A 12491-nucleotide genomic window follows, 5' to 3' on the forward strand; every position below is an offset into this window, starting at 1 on the left:
ACAGTGAATACCAACCTCTAAAAGTAAATGAGTTGCAACATGTCTTGAAGAGGGCAGCAAAAATAAATCAATATCCTTAAAGGACTACAATATATTTGTATCACCAGAACACATAAGTGCTGCTGTCCATGGTCACCCAGTTGTTCGTCCTCATTTCAATGAAAACAGTCAAATCATCACTCGTTCAGCCAGTATAAAAAATTGATTAAAAGATTAATTCACTTCTCATTTGAGGGTAATGTGAAATGCATCAACTCGGGCCTAAATAAGATTAACAAATGTTTGACAGCTAGTATCATAACACCTGTGATAAAGTGCTAAAGCTTCCATTCAAAAGAAGACTTTAAATTAAAAAAGTGAGTAAGTAAACAAGAAAAATGACCTTTGTAGTGTTCAGTGCATTAAAACCAAATGCTAATTGTGACTAAATCCAGATATTTACCAATCAAAGTTGTTTGTTCCTCAACGGAGCAATTTTTCTAAATTCTCACAAATAATCTTGGATTATATTTCATCCAATCTTTTAAAATGACACTTAATGCTATATACAGTATATGACCTTTTTTTCCACAATGTGTCCACTACATAAAACATCGCTGTGTACCTGAAAAGTAAATGATAGTGTTGATAATTCTCAGTATCATTTTTAAAGAATTTTTTGAGTAATAAAAGGGCACTTTTTAACAATAAGGTATAATTGTATGTAAAATACAAAAATAAATACATGGTACATCATTTCTGGATAGGATAGGATTAAGAATAAAAGTCATCCTAAAGTTTGCTAAAAATAATATTATTTTACATTTCATATCATATTCGAGGACACTGATAAAATACATATTGTGTGTTTTTTTTCCCACTGAACTTGTAGATATTCAACTGAGAACTTGCAGCTGCATCCAACAGGACTTTCACATCCTGCATGAGCCTACACAGAGAGGATATTACAAAAGTGAAGAAGAATATTTAATTCAGCAGTAAATACACAGTGAATATCTCAATGTGGTGATAAACAATATCCGGATAGCACAAAATACTGTGAAAGAACTTAATATGAGGAGCGGATAGCCAAATCAGCTCATACGGGCTCAATGGAAGCCAATAAACAGCCTCTCCTGACCTTCACTTCTGGGTGAGATCGGGGCGATAAAGCAGGCGCAACCTCAATAAAACCCACACAAAGAAGTAAAATAAATAGATATTAAATTAAAGCAGAAGCAATACTATCTGAACTGCTGCAAGAATTCAGGAACAAAAGCTGCTTTGTGCAGTTTAATATTGTCTACAATCAGCACCTCATCATACATTTCCAATCAGTTTCATCTCTTGCCTGCACGTATCAACACATATAATCATCTTGTATTGGAACTTGCAAATGGTTTGTATTTATGAGGACCCAGTTTATATATTAAATGTGCTTCATGCTCCTGGTTTGCCCTTTTTGGGTTGTAGTTAATATCAGATGTGTAATCTGTCTCATCTCTGACTGAGTTTATGGAGTCAAACATTGTGTGCATGTTTTTCGCTCTGTACCCTGATACCATTTTGTGTTTTTTAAGGCTGCAATATACTCACAATTTTCATCGTGACAATATTTCCACTTTCAATCTTTCCTTTTAAATATCTCATTTGCAGAAGTAATGGCTCCATGACATCGCTGACGCTTTGCTCACTAATTTTTGCTCATTTCCTTTTAATAATTAATACGAGAGATTCTCCATATGCTCGCTGCGAATTCTTGTCCATTCGTTTCAGAGAAAATTAGCATTTTACAATGATGAGCTTAACTGCCCCAATCTAAGCGGGTGATCTAAATCCTGTCTGATCAAGATGTTTGAGAGGGTTTGCAGATGGACGAGCTGGAGTTAAAGGTCTGAAAATATCCCTGGGTCTGAATCACCTGTGTAATTATAGGACTTTTTTACCTGAAAAAGCACATGTGCTAAAAAGAGGTTTAAAAACAAGACTGTATAATTAGGGGGGGACCCTTTTGGAGGTGTTTCTTGCTTAATTGCATCACTGTTAATGTTGCTAATTACGAACAATTCTACTGATTTAATAAACATAGTTAAGCTTGGCTCAAAAATGGAACCCAAAAGTGCGGAAAACAGTTTTGGTATTGACCCCGAAGCCAGCCTTCTTTGTGCCTGGCCTGTCTCAGTAATTAGTTCTGCCATATGAAGAGGTAATTTGTATGCTAAAGTTTAATTGTTCAATTATCACTGGATTTGAGAGGAGGCCCTGATGCCATTTCACCGTGTTTGAAAATAGTGTTGAACCCCTCAAGCCACATAGTCTAATAGTTGGCAATTACAAAGAGAGCCCTCTAACTAAGTTGATTGATGCAGGCTTGCCTCTCTGAAAAGCCTGTGCTACCTGCCCTGGTGCAGCTGCTGGCACTGAAGAGTGGCTCTATTCAGCCTGCAGAGCTGATTTAAACGATTGAGACACTCTCTTATTGTGAAAGACAAAATAAACTTAGCTGCTGACGGACAACATAAACACCAACTGTATAAGTACTGAGGAGGATAACATGTTAAAACAACATTATTACAGCGTAAACAAGAGAAGCGTTACTACCTAATACTCATTTATATCTGTTGTATTCTTCTAGCTGTTTGTACCACTGTCAATCTCTCTGTTTGATTGTCTCTATCCATCTTTCTATCTTTGTCTCTCACTCAATACCACTTTCTTGAGCCACCCAGACTTGACAGATAGCTTTCCACCAGTGACTCTGGTCCAGTTCGAGGTTTCTATTTGTTAAAAGGTAGTTTGTCCTTGTCATTGTTGCAGAGTCAAGGACAATCACAATGGATAATGTTGGATCCCTGTTATTCATTTACCTCGTGGTTACTTAGTTGTTGCTGAGTGGTCAAATAATGGTTACTTAGTGGTTACCTAATTGTTAGTAGTGCTAATGGTTCATTATTGGTTACTTAGTTGTTACTTAGTTCACATTCACATACGTTTGGTGGACTTGGTTCGATTCAGGGGTAACATTGCAACATTGTTGCATTTTTTCTTTTGGTTTGGTTTGAGTTCAGACTGCACCAAAGCCCGTTGAATTATGTGTCCCATTATGGAAACATTTTATTTAACATTTAAAAAAGTCTGGCTGACAAGTAGCAATTTAGTTTTCATGAGTGGAAATTACATTTTAACATGTTGAAATGTAATTTTGACATAGATACAGAAATGCTGACGAAACGGCTTAGGTGTGAAAGCATCCTTAGTGGTCACCTAATGGTTACTTAGACTTAGACTTAGACTGAAATTTAGGTTCCAGCAGCATATACAATAAAAATAAAAATAAAAATGTAGCAGGTAACAAAAAGTAACAATATAAAGAATAATATAGCATAAACAATAGAACAGTCTTCCGTTGGAAAAAATATACAAAAAATATGCATGGAAGAAGCAGAAAAAAATATACAAAAAAAGGCAATGATTATTATTGCGATTATTGCACTTGGTTGAGATTATTATTGAGTGATCACTTAATGGTAACTTAATTGGTTACTTAGTGATTACTTAGTGCTTACCTCATGGTTAGTGGTCACCTACTGGTTACTCAGTGGTCACTCAGTGGTTACTTAATGGTTATTTATTGTTTACTTAGTGGTTATGTAATGGTTACTTAATGGTTACCTAGTAGTTTACTTGGTGTGAGTAAATGTGATTTAGCCAACAGCTTTTGGGAACTATTATAGCTAAAAAGTTCCATCTTCATTTAGCTGATGGGATAGTATCAATATTCCTCTTTTCCTGAACAACATGTGGCAGCCACAGAGATAAGTTATTTGTCAAATCAGAGGTTTAACAACAGGTATTTTCAGCTCTTCCCAAACAGAAAATGGCCCTTTCATGTTCCTTCAACTTGCTACTCACAATCTGAAAACAAGGGTGCAATTGTGGTTGTCACCAAACAATGACATTTTTTTCTTTCTTTCACTCTCTAAATTCCCCATATCATCTCTACACAGATGAGCAATTTGTCTGTCATGAGGTCAGGGGCATTGGCCCACTGCGGGGCACATTTCACTGACAACACTGTTATTAGCGGTAAGCCGAGCCAGAGGCAAATGAATCTGCCTACTGTTCTGGAGGCCGGGGCTCTTTTCAGCGATTAATTTGATAAATATATTAATTATGAATCTGGATGACAGTACAATCAGATTGTCAGGCTTCCAGACTTGGCCTTTGTGATAAGTCGGCTTTGAGATGGGGTCTGCTCGGGTTTCAGAAGCTGTCATCCTCGGGGCTCAGCCTCTTATCAGCGCCTGACCCATTCACTCGGTAATTTCCTGTGTTGTAATTAAATGGAGGCTTTCTGATTGCAAGTGACTCTCTTTAAGAGGTGCGTCTTGGGTTTCAGGTAAGAGGAATGGTCAATAGACAGACTGTCTCCTCTGCCCTCTGCAGGACTGAATGGGCACTAACTGACCTTTTTACACAGAAGAACGGGTTACATTTATGTATAAGCATCTGACGTGGAAAAATGTTTACTCAAATTCTTTTAAAGGATGAACAATGTTTGTTTACCTGGTAGCATCTGTTTTTTCGAACTTTGTTCAGAATCTCATAGAGTAGTAAATGTTTATATGATAAAGTGGACAATAAAGTTTATCGTACAGCATGACATGGTCATCCTCGGCTTTCTTGAATCAACAGAACAAGTTAGTCTTCTCTATCTCCTTGTGAAAATTGTATTTTATGTTTAAAATAGTTTGTTCGCTTCTCTGTGAGCTGTCCTGTGGTGTTTCCTGTAATTTTAAATTTGTTTTAATTACCTAGATTCCAATTCAATTTAGATTTTGATCTTATGTTGGCATTTACTTGTATAATAATCAATGTGCAGTGTCTAAAATTAAATAAATATATAATTAAGAACCGTGTAGTATCCTATCCTATCCTATCCTATCGTTTTATAAACAGTCATCATGAGAATGGTACCCTCCTGAGTCGTGCACCTGCAGAGGAGTGTTTTTTTAAGAGTTTAAAAACACAAACAATAAAGAATATAGTTGGGTTTTTTTCTATTAATAGAAAAAAAACGATACATATGTACACACATGTTCATATGACTTGCATAACACAGATCTAAATGAGTGCACTTGTTTCCCACTTCTCAAATTCGGTTTTCCAAAGCTTCACCCAAAGGTTATCCTTTCCTTGATTAAGATTTCACACATTTTTGTTATTCGTATCTTTTTTACATTGACACACCTACACTTATACATATTGTCTGTGAGTAGGGCCTACTGCTTGAAAATCATTGATGATTACAACAAACTGTAATCATGTGTATACATATACATATATATATATATATATATATATATATATATATATATATATATATTGTTGCACTTTCAAACATACTCTTTCGGTTTGGGTATTGTTCAGGAGTTTCTCCTGCTGGCTGCTGACAGTTGATTATAGACTTTTACTGTAGGTGCTGACTCTTTTTTTCCATCTCCGCTTGGATACTGTTACAGATCTGACAGATGGATGTCGTGAGCCTACCGCAGCATCAGCTTACACACGACTGGAAGGCCGTGAGAGTTTGCAAAAAACAAAAGTAAACCAAAAATAGCACAAGAAAAACACAAAGAAAAAAAGAACTTTACCATTACCAACAACTTCGCAAATAATCTGTTTGTACTTGCTGCTTAAGAGGATAAAAACATGTAGCGTCATGTACTGTTCAACATATCTTTTTTTTAATCTTTACAGTAATGTTAAGAACTGAGCTGAAAAGGATGACATACATCCACTTGGTTATAGACATCTGAATTTGTCTCAAATCACTTTATTAGTCAAGGATATATTGTTGAATTTATTAAAATAAAACACATCTTTAATTTTGTAAATGAAGAAAAATATTGAAGACAATTGTTTAAGAATTGTCCTTTATCAGGTGATATCCATTTTGTACTTCCAGAAAAGTTGAATATAAGAGTATAATGAATTCCAAATTGGCCATTATTACATGACTTGTAATAAGTGAATTACATTTTTCTGATATATGTATTCCTTTGTTGTAGGTTTCATTATTGTAGGTCTCATTGTTGCTCATTATTTTTGCCAAGATTCCCACAATGGACCCCTGAAACTGAGAGCCAAATACACATGAATGGCAAGTGAGGAAGAATGATGTTCTGAATATTCGGAATCGTCATTGTGGAGAGGCAAAATGTCATTGTGGGCAACGTTTGAACTTCTTAACAGGTATTTGAGATGTAAATCCAGAATTGTTAAAGCGTAGTCTTAGAATTAGCTCAGCTGTGCTGCCTCTATAAATCCATAAAAGGTTTCATTGCGTCTGTCTTTCAATTTTCTCTCTGGTATCACTAAGGCCCTATAATTAAAATCCCGTTTTTTTTTTTTTTATTCATACAGCCAGTTTGCGCCATTAATTCAGAGAGTGGTGCCATTATGGAGGTTGCGGCTCCCAGGGTAGCACTGGGGAAGAGGTGGGGCAGCGGTGTTTCAACATTAATGGCCCCCATGTGTGCCTGCTATTAATCTCAACAAGGAGTGGAGTGGCTTCATTGTGAAGCAGGATGTACACTCCCAAACCACTGCAGAGGTTAAATGGAGTTTTGTCCTGAGCCCTGTGGTCGGACCTGTGTTGCTCTGCGGGGAGGTTCGCCTCATTTCCCTGCATGTGGGAACAGAAAACTGTTTTTATTCTGCAAGTGTTCAGACAAGAATTAATAATAAGAGTGGCTTATTTTGTTTTGTTGAATAAAAAATAACTTCAGCTCGGCTGAAAGCCCAAACTATAGGTCACCTCTGACTTATTTTCAAGTGCATCATATAATTCTCAAATCTGTGACAAGCAGGCCAAGCAATTTACAAACACCCCTCCACAAGGTGTGAGCTGTAAATAGCTTAGATAAGAACAGCACTGACCTTGCTTTGCCACAAGGAGGAACCACTGAATGCATTTTGCTTCAGTCATAGATCATTGCTGCTTGTGGAGTATGTTTGGCTTTGTGTGTGCAATACTGCTGGGTGTCATTAGATGGCAGCAGTGTGTGGTGTACAATACTGACAAACCTTGTGTTTTTGGATGATGGACCTTCAAGACCACCTCTTATGTAAGCCGATTACCTGAACAAAAAAGAGACAGCTTTTTATTGGTAAGTTGCCAAGTTTTAAAGCAGGTATCTGTTATATGATTTATAAACTAAGTCGCTTTAAGTTATTTTTGTGGTAAAAATGTTACCACAAAAACATAGGGAGGGATGTTGGCCTTCTTGGATTTTACGGTAAAACACATTCTTTATGAGTCGTCATAAAGCTTATCCTTCAGGGATCTGATCATTTTCCATCTGCGGAGCCATAACGATGCATTAATGCTCACATTAGTGTGTAAAGCCTGCATGCTGCAGAGGGGACATCAGAGGTTAATTGCAGTCTCCTGCTTACTAGAAAGGCCAGCTCCCTGCAAACAGGAAAAAAACCCTTTCATATACATGCAATCAGGCTGATATTACATTAATTTTCTGAAGCTCAAATCTGCTGTCATCCCCTTGTTTCATTCTCTTCATGCTGGCCACATTAAGCCGGAAAATAAAAGAATAATTACGCAGTAGCGTTTCTAATTAAGGTTTCTTTCAAAGGTGAATTGAATAATGATGATATTTTGGGGGATTTATTAAATTACTGTGAAATCAAATTAGAGGAGCAAATTAATCCTCGCAGTGAATTAGATCAGTGAACAAGAAAAGTGACTTTTCAACACAAAGAAGTGGGAGATGGGCAACATGTGAAACACTGGGATGTATGGTAGATGTTGTTTAAATGAAGAAGTCAACATGCAGGTGAGGGCAGGGCATCTGAAAAGCAGATGGGACTTTTCAATTTCAGCCTTACTTTTTTTTCTTGTGTAGCCTACTCCAGGAGGCAACACTGTCCTTTATTGGATCCTCAGTGAACTTCGCTTTATGTTAAAATACTGTATCTTCTCAGTCATAGTGTCAGCCTACAGTGATTCTGTTGATTGCTGTATTCTCAAAACAATACAAAAATGCTTTCTCACTGTTGCAGTGATTCCCAAAGGTAGCCTAACAGGGAATCAAAAAAACAACATTTACCTCAGTGAAAAAGTATTTCTTCCTAAAGAAAGCTAAAACTGCACTTTGTTAGCACTGTAGCTACGGCTTAGCTTGATAGCTATACCCAACACAGATAGAGTAATGGAAGCCTTAAACAGTTTCAGAATTTATAGTAAACTGATTTCTAGAGAGTTTATTGTCAAGATAAACCGCTCTTTATTGAGTACAGGGCTAGAGTTTAGCGGGATTAATTAGCGTAGCTTAGTTTAGCCTATAAGATAAGGATCAGAGGCTAATGCCTAACTATAGTTTAAATGTACACCTTTCTGGCTGCACATGATTTACCAATCAAGACTTTATTGATTGTATGAGCCAGACAAAAAAAGGAAATGTAAATCGGACAATGTCAATCTGTGTTGGCTTTAGCCCCTTTAGCTAGCCTGTTTCATGGTGAACAGTTTGATGACCTTGTTGGAAACACTGACTTTGTAAAGAAGGCTTTATAGCTCACCCTTAAAGCAGAAAATGTATTTAAATGTATTGGTAGGCGTTGGATTAACCACCAAGACACACCGCTTTGATTTGTCAGTTTAAGAGGTATTGGTATAAAAGTTAGATAGCTGTGCTAGCTGTTTTTACAACTTCTTTATTACAATTTCATCTTTGGTAAGAAGCTACAAGTTCTAACTTCTTCCACAAATGCAGGAGACATTTAGATAAATTTAAAAATTTCAAAGTAAATACCAGTAACATTTTCCTGTGGTCTGAATTAGCAGTTGGCACTTCTCCAATTATGACACAAATGCTTTTGACAGAGCTGAAGATAGAGCTGGATTTTTTTGAAAAGTAGCTCACTCACAATTATCCTACTCTCTCTGTCTCTGTTACTGCTTTCTCATGGGTCAAATGGCAAGTCGCTGAAGCTAAACTTCATAGCTGTGCTGGATTGGAGCAATAAAAAGACAAGTCAAGTCTCAAAAGGCTTCAGCTGTTTCCAGTTAGTGGCTCCTGAAAGATGCCGAGGCTCAAGGATGCTGTTGGTGCACTGTGGTGTGTTACATTTAAAGTGCTGTTGTGCTGATGATGCTACAGTACATCTCAGGACGACTTGAGGGAATTTCTTAAAATCTGGCACAAACATCCACCTGGACTAACGGATAAAGGGATTTAGTTTGTTATAAGAGGACGACCTCACAAAATGCAGAAAAACAACCTGTATTTCAATACATATAAAGACATTACACAACATACTACTTAGTTGTATGCTTTTCTGAATGTGATTAAACCTTGCAGCCTGTCTGACACTTTGTACTTTGCTGGATAATTGCTAATGAGATCGATACATTGCAGATTGTTTGTTTTTAAGAGCTCAATGTAGCGTAGACTTCACAGAGCGGCTGATAACGACCCAGTGAACCCATCTGTAAAAAAAAATAGATGAAACACGGACTGCCTCATTCTTCAGTTGATATGTGACCGAGATTGACACCTTCAAGGGTGGATGTGCAAAACCATCTGCTGTTTGGTTTGTAATTGGTCGGAAATCTCAATCTTTTTTTTTGTCTCACAAGTAGCCAAAAACACAACACACTACAAGTCCATTCTATGAGCTAGAAGATCTGGCACATCTATATTTAAGAGATGAGTCAGGAAAAATAAAGGAGCTATGACATTCATCTAGGTTTAAGATTTGAACCAGCCTGCCAATCAAAGGGAAGTGAAGTGTGGATTCGGGCCTGGCAGCAAATTTAAATCCACACTTTCAAAGCAAAAAAAAAGGGTTGGCGTGCTGCAGGCTCTCTACCATCTCTCAGAGTTCAGTCCTGCACTTGTTAAACCCTCTGACAAGAAGTATCATCCTCAAAGTGTGGATCTCAGACTAGAGATGCATTAAAAGTATTAAATGCTCCAAAATACAGACGAGAAGTTTTTATATTGACGTTCCGTAAGACAAAAAAATACATTTGACAATTGGATAGCTCATGTATTTCCTAACAGAGCATAATATATTTAAATCTTTGTGAGATCAAAACTACTTGTTTTCATATTTTGCACGCCTGTACCAGATTTAACTTTATTTGACGACTAAATTGGAGGAAAAGTCTAGAGCTTAAACATGTGGTCGACCAATGGATTGTCATCAATATTATTCATGACCTATCATCCTTTGTCAAGCAAAATGTACAAAATGTTTGCTTCTTGGATATTTTAAATAAAGTATTAGAAGTAGAAGAGAAGCAAAATGTATTATGTATTTTAATTTTTGTTTATGTCTTACATTATTTAATGTTTCTGGTTTTTAGGGACAGTTGGTTGAAACATCAACCCATTGAAGACCTCTTACATTTTGAGACACTCTACTGATGTGTTGACCCGTAGCCTGCAGTCTGAAAGCTTAAAATCCCTTTTGCAGCTCTTCATGTTATGCAAAGGATGATACAAATGGAAAGGAATAAAGGCTTTTATCTGTTTTGACTCCATTAATGTCTTCTTCATTAAGAATGTGAGTGCTACATCTTTTGGGTGTTTGTTGTGACTCCACATCAAGTTAAATATTTTGGAGACACTCTTCCGACATCAGACAAAGTAGCTTCTTTGCTGTTATAATTCAAGATGATATTACTTACGGCCACGAGGCGTCAAAGCCTGTGTGTCCGCCTCAGATCAAATCTCATTTAAATGAATCTGCATTAACATAATGCTCTCTTCAAGAAAAACCTTTTTTTCAGCTAGAATGAAAGAAGAGAGTTACAGCATCCATATTTATCAAAAGCTGTTTTCATGCACCCCTGTCTGATGTAGTATGGTGCCTAATGGGGATAATTGTGTGGCTTTGTACTGACTGATGCATCAGAAGCCAAAATCTGCCTGTTATTAAAGATACTTGCTGTCTGGAAAAACAAAATCCATCATAATTACAATGCTGTCGCCCATACATATTCATTTCAATCCATATCCCCTAATCCACTCAAAGGCTTTTAAAGTCAAATCAGGAGGAATTTAATTGAAAAGAGGCAAACAAATTTAGTGACATGATGCAAAAAAATGAGATGGAAGACTTTTGGGCTGCTAGTCCAAAATCTTCAGGTAAGAAATTGAAAAAGTTCAAAAGAAAAGGTTACATATTTGTTAATTAAATTGCTTCAGTCTGCAGCTGCATGATAATCCTTTTGGAAAACTTCACTAAAGGATTGCTAAAGGATGCATACATTCAAAGTAAAACCACGAAAACGCTGGTTAATGCTTCTTAAAGGCTCAGATTGCAGTTGAACATATTTTTATAAAATATTTTAATGAATTCTTAGGGAACAAGGAATTAACCCATTAAAAAAAGTAAAATCACAAGAGAAAGATTTATTTAAGCTTGTCAATTACCATTGGTGAAGCCTTTTCGTTTCAAGACTGGAGGTGGATTTCACCAATACTGGTTTCCATGGCAGCTTAGGGCTGTGTCAGACAAGGACAGAGCAAACTGAACCTAAATCCTCGAGAAGATGTTCTTGGCTGGATTGTTATACAGAGCCTTCTTTTTCCATTGTAAGGATTCAGAGTGAGTCACAATTTTTACTGCTGAAAGAAAGCAGGATGACATTTTTAACTACTTTTTTATGTGCATTAAAAGTTTAGCAAAGACATTCATGAAGAGGTATTCATTTGTAGTAGTTCCCCACGACTATTTATGTATAAGCAGAGCACATTTGCATTTTCTAATTTTTAAATTCTTATCAGAACGCAAAATATTTTTTTATTTGTGGATTGAAAAGCAGTTCAAGTTGTCCAGTAGCCCCAAACGATTGCAGGTTTTTGCAATGATTTTTTTCCACTGCTGGCTTTAATGAAATATTTTCTTTTTTTGTTTCCTTGTCACTTGTGTTGTTGTCTTCTGCATTTCAATGATGGTCATTGTTCTTCATCTCCCTTTATTATCCTGTCATGTTTCATTTGTTGTTTCCCAAAAACATAAAACCTGACCAATTCCAAAACTCCATTAGTCCCATTATCCATTAGTCATCAGGACTCCAAAATGTGTTAAAACAGGGCTGATTAGGGTTAGGGTTAGGTTAGGTTTTTTTTTTAAATAGAGAAAACCTTTCTTATAGAGGTTTGTGTTGCCACTGGACAGCTTTGTGAATGTGGTAGAGCAGGACAGATTTGATGTGGTGCAGAATTTGAACTTGCACAAGTTGAGGAGAAGCGTTGCATCAATTTGACTGAAATGACAACTGATGACAGCAAAAATGAGGTATAGCTTCATAATTCATGACAGCAGGGAGGTTATTCGCTCAAGGAGGTTGTGGGAAAAATATGACTAGTTTAACTGAAATACTGAGGCGACAACCATTAGCTGATGAGTGGAAGCCGGACAGAGAATATAAATAATGAGTGAGCATCAAGTCCTCCTGATTGAACTTCCACTAAGCT

The sequence above is a fragment of the Symphodus melops genome, assembly GCF_947650265.1.
Source record: "Symphodus melops genome assembly, chromosome: 21".
NCBI classification, from domain to species: domain Eukaryota; kingdom Metazoa; phylum Chordata; class Actinopteri; order Labriformes; family Labridae; genus Symphodus; species Symphodus melops.